The 11052-nt window shown below is 38.6% G+C and overlaps 2 long non-coding RNA genes across 2 annotated transcripts; one reads left to right on the plus strand and one right to left on the minus strand.

Moving 5' to 3' along the window:
- Positions 1-4191: 4191 nt before the first annotated feature.
- On the minus strand, positions 4192-4722 carry LOC136288861 (uncharacterized). The gene is made up of 2 exons (XR_010720610.1): positions 4592-4722; positions 4192-4436 (listed from the first exon to the last, which is right to left on the minus strand). It is a non-coding gene; the product is annotated as an uncharacterized lncRNA (long non-coding RNA).
- A 2628-nt stretch (positions 4723-7350) lies between these two features.
- On the plus strand, positions 7351-9562 carry LOC136288862 (uncharacterized). Its single transcript, XR_010720611.1, has 3 exons — positions 7351-7778; positions 8627-8743; positions 9155-9562. It is a non-coding gene; the product is annotated as an uncharacterized lncRNA (long non-coding RNA).
- The last annotated feature ends 1490 nt before the right edge of the window (positions 9563-11052 follow it).

Genomic DNA, 11052 nt, shown 5'->3' on the forward strand with positions numbered 1-11052 from the left:
TAATATGTTTACACAGAGGAGGCAAACTAAAATTACACCAAAATCCTCACTTCTTTTACTTTTCATATTCTGAGTATTTGTAGTTGCAATACTGTGTTCTCTTTAACAGTGTTTTGTGTGTCACTTCCTGTTTCTTTTTTAAAAAGAAAGCTGAAAAAAATGCTGGAAATTTTATGCTCAAATTGAAAGCCATCTGTTATCTGTAGGTGCCTGCCAGCTGAGCTGCCGCCGTAACTGAAGTCTGTTGTAAGTTATTCTCTACCACTTAAAAGTGAGCCCTTTCCTCTGAGGTTTCACCAAAGGGTCCTGAAATTCCTCTCCTGTTCTGTCCCTACTCTTGTCCTCAGCCTGTTTCTTTTCTTATTCTGGTCCTTTTAATGACTTGTCCCTTTTTTGCACTGCTTACTTCAACTCCTTTTTTTCAGTATTCTACTAACCTCTCTGCCCCTTGAGACAGCCCTCTAACAAGTCACCCTACTTCTCTTTCTTTTGCTCTTGAGAAAATAATTTTGCTGTGGACCTGGCCTTGTTATGTTCATGGCTGGAGTAGATAGTCTCAAGGGTCTTCTCCAGCCTAGATGATTTGAGGATTCTAGTCCATTATTCTTCCCATGTCAGCTCCCAGCATGGGCCTTCTCCACAATCCCAGTTCCGGTTTTTAGTGTCAGTGATCTCTTATTGGCCAGCCTCTAGGATTTCAACAAAAAAGGGGTTTTAGCTTCTCTTCATCAGTGCTTTATGGTGTAGTTTTCCCTGAGTAAAAGATTGTACTACAGCAGATAAAGTCCTATTTCAGCACAAAAAGGTTTGAGGTTTTTTCCCAGAGTATATACAGTTTAAAGAAGTCTTCAAGAAGGTGTTTTGAACAGACTTACTAAGCAAAGGTGGTGCCAGGTGGGACATGGTGGGTTATCTGGACATTATGTTGCTCTAGTGGCACCATAAACTACAGATTAGTTTTTGTTTAAGTGAGGCATTTTCTCTCCGTGCCTTTTCTATCCATGCAGCAATTTAAAGCTAAGCACACTGATGGATCTTAGCCATCTCTATAGAGATAATGTCTCTATTATTAATGACTGATCTATGAGCAAGTTCAGGATGTTTTGACTGGTTATGGATGCTTTACCAGGACAGTTGTTTTCCCAGAAACTTGTAAGCAGCTTCAATAATAAAACACAAAGCACACTGTGGCTAAAGGTCATGTCAAAGAGCACTTGCAAAATGACCTGACAGACTTTACTGACCAGAAGTCACTCTTCACACAGTTGTATATCTTAGGCAAGAGAGTATATCAGTTTCTGGACCATGTAAATTTTGGTGTACTAAATCATACTTGGTTTCCGGGGGGCAGCTCATATATTCTCAAAAGATAAACTAAACCTGATTTTCACTTCCAGGATTGTTTGTTTAATGACATTTCCAAAACAGGCCACATTGGGAAAATCATCTGACACGTAAGAGTAAGTGGTGGCTTCCCTTAGAAGCCTTTGAAATAGAGAAAGTTACTCTAAGTAAATGAGTGTGCGTATGTGTGTATTTATAAACTTATCTATTAGATAAATTTTGAACCAAAGAAATACTTGTAGTTATCAAGATTTTGAATCTTTAGATTGCATATAGTAATGTTGTTTTGCATAGGACTTTTAATCTTTAATTAACATAAATGCATTCAGAATCAAATAAAAAACCCATTTAATTAATCATCATAACTCCTCTGGTGTGTTTATGTTCTGAACTGAATTTTCTCTTTTTTCTCTCACCCCTATAATTTCTAGTCTCTCTTCCTATGCAACAGCTGCACATATGAACTTCCATTAACAGCAGCCCTAATGCTGAGGAAACAAAATTACAAGCTGAATAACTAAAACAAATAGTACTTTTACAGAAACCAGGGCAGTGCTTATCCTAATTTTTGGGTCATTTCTTTACTGCCTGATGAAGAGAATGATTACTAGGCATTTGTGTAAATGCTTACAGATCATTAATGTTTTATCTTTAAGCTGCCACCATTACCCTTGCCAATGTTCACTTAAAAATAATAAGCACATATAATTCAGCATCACAAAGTGCAAATAACAAAAGGATCATACTTTTTCAAACAATACAAGTGTTAAGGACATTCAGGTCAATAACTGAGAAATTATATACAAATAATGAATTTTCTTTTTCGTACATATACATTTGTGTGGGTGTCCATGCAGGACAAAAAATAAAAAAAAAAAATTAGCCATCTACATATTCCCTTAAATAAACATTTTGTTTAGAAAAAGTCTTGGAGAATCAAATACTTTGCGCCTAATAATTGTAGTTAGGCTAGGCAAAAATTAAGTTTAGTCTTACTGTTGCATTCGCTTTTAGCACAGAACTAGAAGGACTATATATTATATTTTTTAGAGAAAACATGAGACATAAACTGTAAACATTAAGTATATCTTCAGTCCTTGCATTTTATGTATCTGTGGTGGCGAGTCATCCACACTGTATTCTTGTCCTCTGGGGTGGATCCTGGCCAATGTCTGGGAGCTCTGAGCTGCCCTGGTGCCCAGCCACCAAACCCAGCAGAGGGTTTGATCCCCTCAGACTCTGGCCAAGGCAAGTGAGACCTGTGACTTCTCTGTGTGAGAAAAAGTCAGGTGTTTCTAGGCTTGAACTTCAGTATATACTAGTGGGAAAACATCTATTTAAACATCACCAATGCTTGGAAAGATAGATATTTTTAACAGTGGTGTTAGCAAGCTTATAAGCAAATGTTTTGTTAAACCATTTTGATCTATTTTGAGGTTTTTTCCAATATTTGAAGCAACAAAAATTTACACAACCAGTAAGCAGACTTGTCGCTGCTGACTTCCTCGGATTTTATATCAGAAGACGTTCAGTTAATTCAAAGGGTCAGCTTCTTTTCATTTAGGTGATCATGCTACTTTCACTTCCTTCTGAGGAGCAGCAAGAGACTGGGAAACTCTTATCCATTAAAGCCCAAATATTGCCCAATTCTGCACATTGTGTTTTACTGAAGGGACAGATAGCAAACAGGCAACTTGGACTACAGCTAATTTTGCTTCCTTCTGTATCCCTCTCCTTGTCCTACACAGTGCCTCTGTTTCCAAGTTGCCAGCTGTGCTTCACTCAGGCTGACTCAGAAGTGAACTGTTCACACTCCTGTCTCTTGCAGGTGGTTCCTTCCTGGGGACAGGTCTTGGGGGTCACAACAGAGTGGTCACACAGGGCACAGGAAGGCACACAGTTTTGCAAGTGCCAATCACAATGAAAGGCAGAGCTAAGGAAGCCTGTTTACCTGCTGGGTTAGTGTCTTTCCTCTTGTGGATTCTTCCCTCTGCTGTTGTCTAACTCCCTCCACACCCCCTAACAGCTTTATCTTCTTTCTCACCATACAACAGTAATGATGTTGTTGAGACGACTAATCAGAGCAACTGCTAATATTGTAATTTAGTAGCAAATTTTTAAATCCCTGGCTGGTGATGATTGAACAACCTGTTACTAAATTCTGGTTAGTAAAAGCAGTGCAAGCCATTAGAATGTTTATTCCTTTACACATGAGAGTTTATTTCAGATGTTCTGTGAGGCGATTTGAAAGCAATATAAAGTGCATTAAAGCTCATTAGATTTAGAGAAGAGTTAAATAGCTTTATTAGAACAGAAAGTCAGAATTAAACATTGAATTCCTTACCTGCAACAGTAAAATATGCAGGAGGAAATCATAAAAATTAAATTTTCAAATGCATATAGGTGTAGTTGCACAGTGCTGGGTGTTGAAACAAAATTTTGGGTTTATGCTTTGTGTTAGTTATTTTAACTATTGCACAATCATTCTCAAAGTTAAGCCACAGAAAAGTAAGAACAAGTACTTAATACTTGGAACACATGTTAATTCAGTTCATGATCTAAAGTCATCAATTTGCTGTTTAAGTTCCTCAAATAAAACTCAACTATATTTCAGACCACTAACTTCACCCTTTCAATTTCAATCCTCCTTTCTTTCAAATTGCTATCTGTCCAACATCCTTGACCTACACAGAGATTATGCTTGTTTTTAATTAGAATATCTTGAAAAGTCAGTGTCCTGGTTTAGGACAAATTTGAGAGAAAACCCCTGAATGGGGTCCCTCTGGGAAGCAAACCCAAACAGCACCTATCCCCAGCCGGTCTAGGAAAAGAACTCCTTCAGAGAAATGTGGAAAAAACTATTTATTTAATGAAGTGCCTGCCCACAAGCATAAAAAATGAACAATATGAAACAGTAAAACCTTTCATTGTTCTTAAGTGTGGTGGCAAATAGAGAAAGCCCTTGCCGTGGGTGCAGCCCAGCTTGCTCAGACTCTTATCAGTCCCTCCAGAGGCCCAGGCCTCGGTGGGCAGCAGGTGTGAGGTGCCGGTGCTCCTCCGGGTATTTCAGTCCAGAGCAGGGTTAACCAGTCCTGAGAAAAAGAAAAAAACAACAGCCCAGAGAGCTTCTCTTCCTCAGCTAGCTAAAACCAACCAAGAGCAAAACAGGTCTTTGTGCCCCTGCTTGTCTGTGCCTCAGATGAGTACAGTCCAGGAGCAGGAATGCAGAGGAGTCAATGATGCTTACAAAACAAACTCTGCATGTCTTCTTTCTCCCTCTTAGCTCTCAGAACTGGTCTCACAGCACTGATACTCTCTCCCCAAGATCCTGCTTCCCGAGTCTCTGCTTCATACTCCTCAATGTTGCTCCTCCATAATACTCCCCTTAACCAGCTACCCTCCTCTTTTATCTCACTCATCCTTATTGGATATAGCTGTTACTCATCAGGGGCGAGGCTGTATTGGGTAATTAACACAGCTGTTACTTCACAGGGTTTACTTAGTCTTAAAGGTACAGAACATAACATGCGGCATAAACAGAGCAGACAACTGGGGATACAAGCATCAAAAAGTCACCCCAGGACAGTCAGGTAAAATTTGTACAGATTTTCTGAGAATTGTGTCTGTTTTACCCTGAGTATGCTGAATACCCCCTGAAGTTTGTACAATCTTGTGAAATAGAGCAAGAATTTATTCATTTGTATCAAGTAGTACTGGTGAGGCATTAATCCTGAGTATCCATAGTCTCCTACAATGGATGGTCAGAAACTCGTGCAGAAGGTGAGAGAGAAATCATGGCTCACTCTTGCTCAGTCTGTATCTGTGCATGCTTGCCTGTGTGTACAATTTTGTCTACAAGCACTGTTGTAAGCATTTGTAAATATTAAATATTACTGTCTGAGCCAATAATACAAGTGATTATCAGCTCTTCACCTACCACATCTATTAAAAAATACTTGACTACAGAAAAAATTTGCAAGAGAATAAACAGACTGTAGATGTTTTGAACTTGACAAAAATATGTCAAGGTACAAACATTATACTTAATTTTAGTTTCCTGGAAACCCTAACTTTATAAATTGTTTGAATATGAATGGTTTGAACCACTGTAACACTCATTGCTTTCTGATGTAGAGAGGTGAGATCCTGCTGAAGCAAGATGCACTTCTAGTGACTAAGATTCATTTCTACTTCTCCCCTGTGATCATATTCACCAAAACAACTGTATTGCTTATGTGTACTTTCACAATTTGCAGGGGATTTACAACTGTGCTGTTAAACTAAACCAAGTTCTAGTTCATGACCTTTCCAGCACCAACCTTCTCATCACTAAGAACTCCAAAGGTTTTCATGTCAGAAGCACATGAGGACAGCTGAATTGCTTGTAGATGAGGCGCTCCTATTTGCAACTCACAGCCAGCAGGGTTAAGGATAAGGAAACAGATATGTTTTCTTTTTTTCCAGTTTTCCTTTTTTTATTTTCAGATCTTGAGATATACTTTAATCTGTATTCTGGAAGGAAGAACTCTCCAGTCTTAATTACAGTTTTCCTGTAAGTTGCCAGGTCCTTAAATAACATTTCACTGAAAATCAAACTGGTGACAGTGAGAATTCAATTTCAGTAATATAAAAGCAAGTATTTTATAAAATCTGGATTAATTGTTTGTACAATAACATGAAAATATGATTTTGTATTTTCAGAATTCTCTCAGGATGCTGAAAAATCCAGGATAGTTTTGTGGGGTTTTTTCATTCTCTAGAGTGCAGTTTAATTATTAGAGAGAAACAGAGTACTTTTCCTACTAATAAAGAACTTAGAATTAGTTAAAGATAAGGGCTGGTTTCTAAGGTCCTCTTGTTATTGAAGAATATAAAAGGAAGGAAATGTGCACTAGACCTCATGTTCCCCACTGTTCTCTGTAATACTGAGCAGATTCTGTCTGGTTTTAATTTAGTAATTACTACTGATTATTTTCATACAAATTTATTAATGCTGAGTTATCATCTAACACCAAGTTGAACTAACATGTTAGTTCATCTAACACCAAGTTTTTGAATTCTAATACACTGAAAAAGTATGTAAATGGCCACACTTCTGCAGGATCAAACAAATTTTCACTCTAATTTTAAGCCAGCTAAAGAGTATAGCTTTATTTAATTGAAACCTCAGGTTGTGACTCTGAAGTGTAATTTCTATTTTCACTTCAGACCTGCTTACCATTTATAATGTGCAATTTTCTGTCTCAGTTGTGAAATATTTTTGTCTAAATACATGGCTGGCTACAAGAACTTATTTGAAGCTGGTTCCCATAGAAACAATTGAAGGGGACTCATGGTTTTACCACAGAAGTCTGTTGTTTTTGTTTAAGAGAAACAATCAGCTCGCCTGATTGCCGCCTGCAGCTGGATAAAAGTCAATGTTATTCTGTGGTCCATCTCCCAGTGTGTCCCCTGCAACACTTCATTCACAGACCACCCTGGCAGGCTGTCCCAGCTCTCAAGGTTTAAACAAAAGGGTTGCAGGCAGGGCTCCAGCAGGACTTGGTTGTTGAATAATCTTCATGGTGAGTCTCCGCAAATGGAGCCTTGTCATCCCATTTGAACTAAAGTTAAAAGGAACGTGCGTGTTTTGGAACAGAGAGGTGAACCAAGCAAGGGCTTGGATGCTGCCATGCCCTAGTGTTAAGACCAGCCCTTCAGCTCATATCCTGGGCTTCAGGCTGTTTGCTCACACCACAGAAAAACCAGCTGGTCTCCAGAACACCAGCAGCTGGGCTTAAAAGCTGGTGGTTGTGTTGGGCTCCTTCAGGCCATGTTGTGCTCTAGAACATTCACCAGGCTTCTGCTGCAAGCAAGTGTGAGAGCAAGGAGGCTATCTTCTGCTTCTGCACAGACCTGAAGGGACTGTGCAGGGAAACCAGGGTACTGCCAGACAAAGGCTGCAGCTGTTCAGGTCTTCCACAACTTCTCTCTCTTGTCCTTCTACTTCCTCAGGAGTTTAATCAATTAAAAATATAAAGAGAATGCTTTGTCAGCTGGTGTGGTGGGACATTGCCCTCTGCCACAGGAGAGCTTACCTGTCCTGTCAATCAGCTGGTGGGACAGCTCAGGGCATCTTCCCCCTCTAATTGGTGAGACTGCCTGGGCAGATATGTAGTAGTGAGTTATCTCTGGCACCAGGGAGGTGGCCTTCCCAGCTGGCAATAAACATCCTGCCTTGAGAACAAGATTGAAGAATGATATGCCTTGAATTTCTGACTGACAGACACTTTGCTTTACAAATTGTAAAAGCTACACAAAACTCACAAGCAGAAGCCTTCTGCACATTCCCTGGAAACATGTAGGGCTTTTCCCTACATGTGCAAAATTCATGGTTACTTGCCTGGAGGTTGAGTGAAAAGACTCTGTGTGAAAACTTCATCATCAATTCAATGGTAAGTTACATTGACTTCTAATCTATACTATTTCTTTACTAGTTATAATATAGTTGCCTTAATGTTTTGCACTTCTTTATGTAAATCTACAAGTAGTTGTTTTAACCTGTGTAGTACGTAAATACATTTAAGGCTTATTGTCTGTTAGTCTTCTGTCTAGCCAATAAGTCTCATTTTATAATAGACTTGATTTGCAATTTTAAGATCTTGTGAGCCAGCAAAGTTTAGATGCGCGTCACCTGAATTTAAGCGGCTGCCAAAAATCTGAACCTAAGGCAGGGGTTGTCTAACACTTTCACTAGATCCATAACACCTGGAAAAGACGGACATTGTGGTTTTGAGCAAAAATAACATATTTTATCTCAAAATTTCTCATTTTTAATACATTGTTGTAAAGACGCAAAGTATCTTGTTTGGTCAGTCTAAACTGCTTTACTGATTCAGGCAAAGAGTTCAGTTCTTGAATGTCTGTGCAACAAATATACCTCTTATATTCACTTCTGTCTTTTAAAACCTCTAGTTTTGATAATTTTTGTAATGTTTACTTCCTTATCACAAAGACCTGCATCATTCTTGAGTCTGAGCCAAGAATTCTTTCTCTGCCAGTTATTTGAAATTCTTCCAGGAAAGGGCCTATTAATTCAAGAATTATCACTTGAAAGATAAATATATTTTTATGGTAGTCAGAAAAGAATTATTCTTAAAACAAATAGCACCAGACTATTAATACCTCATGTATATGATTAGAGAAAAAAAGTGGGAAAATAGGGACATAATCCAATAACTTATGTTATTTTCCTACTGTCACATATACAAGGGTTTGTCAAAATTTTACTTATATTGCCAAGGTATGGCAGATTCTGCTATAGTTGCTACTGCAGAGGAAAGTTCTGGTGCAAAAGAACCTTCTGAAGAATCAATATCTTCACTGCCTGTTGAGTGGCTCTGCCTAGGTAATGTCTTTGGTAAGTAGCATTCAAGTGGCACAGGGCAGTTTTAACAATTAAATGTTTTAGCTGCTTACAGTCTGAACTCTCTGGTCTACACTTCAGGTTTTTATTCTTACATATTTCTGTTCAATGAAATTTTAGAATTTTTTTCTGAAAAAAAATCTGAATTCACAACTAGAGTATTCTCTCCTCCCCAGCATGTCTGGTGCACATTCTAAGGAGAGTAATACTTAGTCTGTTTGGATGAATTAACCTATGGCCCCAAAGTTTTCATTTTTTGTGAAAATGCATTTTCTTCATTTGTCCCACTAATTATCTTGGTATTTGTAAGTGTCAGAGCGTAGGTTATCTTTTCTGAGGAAGCAGAAAACCTTTAACACAAAAAAGGCACAAATTGTTAATGCCTACTGTGAACTGATTCTGCAGGGCTGTATCTACAAGCCTGGCTCCAAGAGGTGTCTCAGCAGCACAAAGGTGAAACCTGCAGACATGAGATGCATGCCTTTGCATTGCCAGAAAGGCTTCCCCAAATCCTGCTCTGTAGAACTACTGGCTTAAAGTGAGATGCCCTGTGTCTACAAGAGAGCTGAAGAAATCAAGTTTTCCAAGGTTATAAACTCTTCAATAAAGAAAGAGTGGGTGTTTTTGTTTTAGAATTCATAATGCCATATGCAGACATCTATTTTCATTATTGGTGAAAACCATCAAGGAAGAACACATCCTGCTGTGGGGGGCTAGGAATTGCACTCTACTGTTGTGGATTTACAGCAGAATTCTGTTTGAAAAGTGGTTTTGCCCATCTATATGCCTGTTCAAATGCTGTGTTCCTGAGAGAGATTTGATACCACCTCTGTTACTAAATCAAAAACTCATTTGGCATGAGCTGCTTCAGATTAAATAAATTTGATTTGGAGACACTAAATCAATTTGAAAAGCCATATGCTTTAATAAGAACAAGAGACTCTGCATATGATGCAACAAGTCTTCCTGGACACAACAAAAGAGAAGCAGGAAAGTGTTCCAGCACTCCTGCTCAGTGAAGTGGCTCCCAACTGAGCATTGCACCAAGCAGCAGCATCCCCTCAGCTTCTGAAAGGTGAAGGGGCTCTGCTGATTATCCAGTACAAAACTTTCATTCTTAGGCGTTTGTCTTTTTCTGAGCTGTGTGGGTACCTGCATTTAATAGGCTGAGAGGTGGGTTTTGTGTTTGAGATTGAGGAAGTAATCCTGTCAAGCAACTCCTTTACTGCTAGACAATGGCCATAAAGAGATTTTCATATGTTGTTCATATGAGATCTAATGAATATGCACAGACTGAAAGTACATTTACCTCTATTGCAGACAGACGGACAACTCTAATTGTGCTCCCAAATGACTGGAATTCATGCACACATGATTGATGTAGGCCAGAGTTCATGTTAGCACGTTCTACTTCTTGGAAAAGGATTACAGGAGCACTGAACAAACCAGACTCCAACAGGTTCCCAGAAGCCTGATGCATGTTTAGCATTTACCTTAACTGTGAATTGTGTAAAAGCAATCCAATATTTTTTCCCACTTCTGAATGTTTATTTTCTGATCCATAGAAAATATTTTTTATGACCTGTGTGTCTATTTTAAAATGCATTTGTATGAAATAATACAAGCAAGCAAACATAAAAGTTTGCCAAAAGTAGGAGTTTTATTGTGAAGGTATTTTGGTGTAGAGGATAAAAAAAGGATCGTATTGCATAAAAAATGTCTTTGAAGGCCCTGCATGGCCATTCTGAAAAATTTGGAACACTTGCAGAAAGAAATTGTGTCCTTAAAGCTGACAAGCCTACTTGAGACATCATCTCATCTGCATTGAAGTGAGTTCCACAAGCAATGCAGCCAACTAGCTTCTTACAAAATAAAATTTCACAGCATGCTGGCACAAAAGCAATAAGCTTTTCTGTGCAAATTTTTGCCTCCAGTACATCAATCTGATATTTCAAAACAATGGAATTATTTCCTTGACAAATGTTTGGTGGACAAACTGAGAATAGAAGCTGGCAGAGGAATATTTCATTCATATTATCTCGTTTGCAAACCAGGTGTGAGCTTGGAAAAATCAGTGGTTATCCTGGTAATCCTTTTACTTAAACAGTATGATTCTATTAACTTTAAAGAATAGGAACCTGCTTTTACAGCAGTTGTTCTCAGGATTCTTTACACTTTCAAGTGCAGTCCAAGATAACAATTGACTTCAGCCAACATGTCTGCATTAGTGCCAGGAACCATCCCGGATAGGCTTACAGTAGGACATGGTTTGTTTAGGGTTACCAAGCTGTTGGTGTAGCAGT

This window comes from Chamaea fasciata, unplaced genomic scaffold (assembly GCF_029207755.1).
Source record: "Chamaea fasciata isolate MVZ Bird 193981 ecotype frontalis unplaced genomic scaffold, bChaFas1.0.hap1 SCAF_4, whole genome shotgun sequence".
NCBI classification, from domain to species: Eukaryota; Metazoa; Chordata; class Aves; order Passeriformes; family Sylviidae; genus Chamaea; species Chamaea fasciata.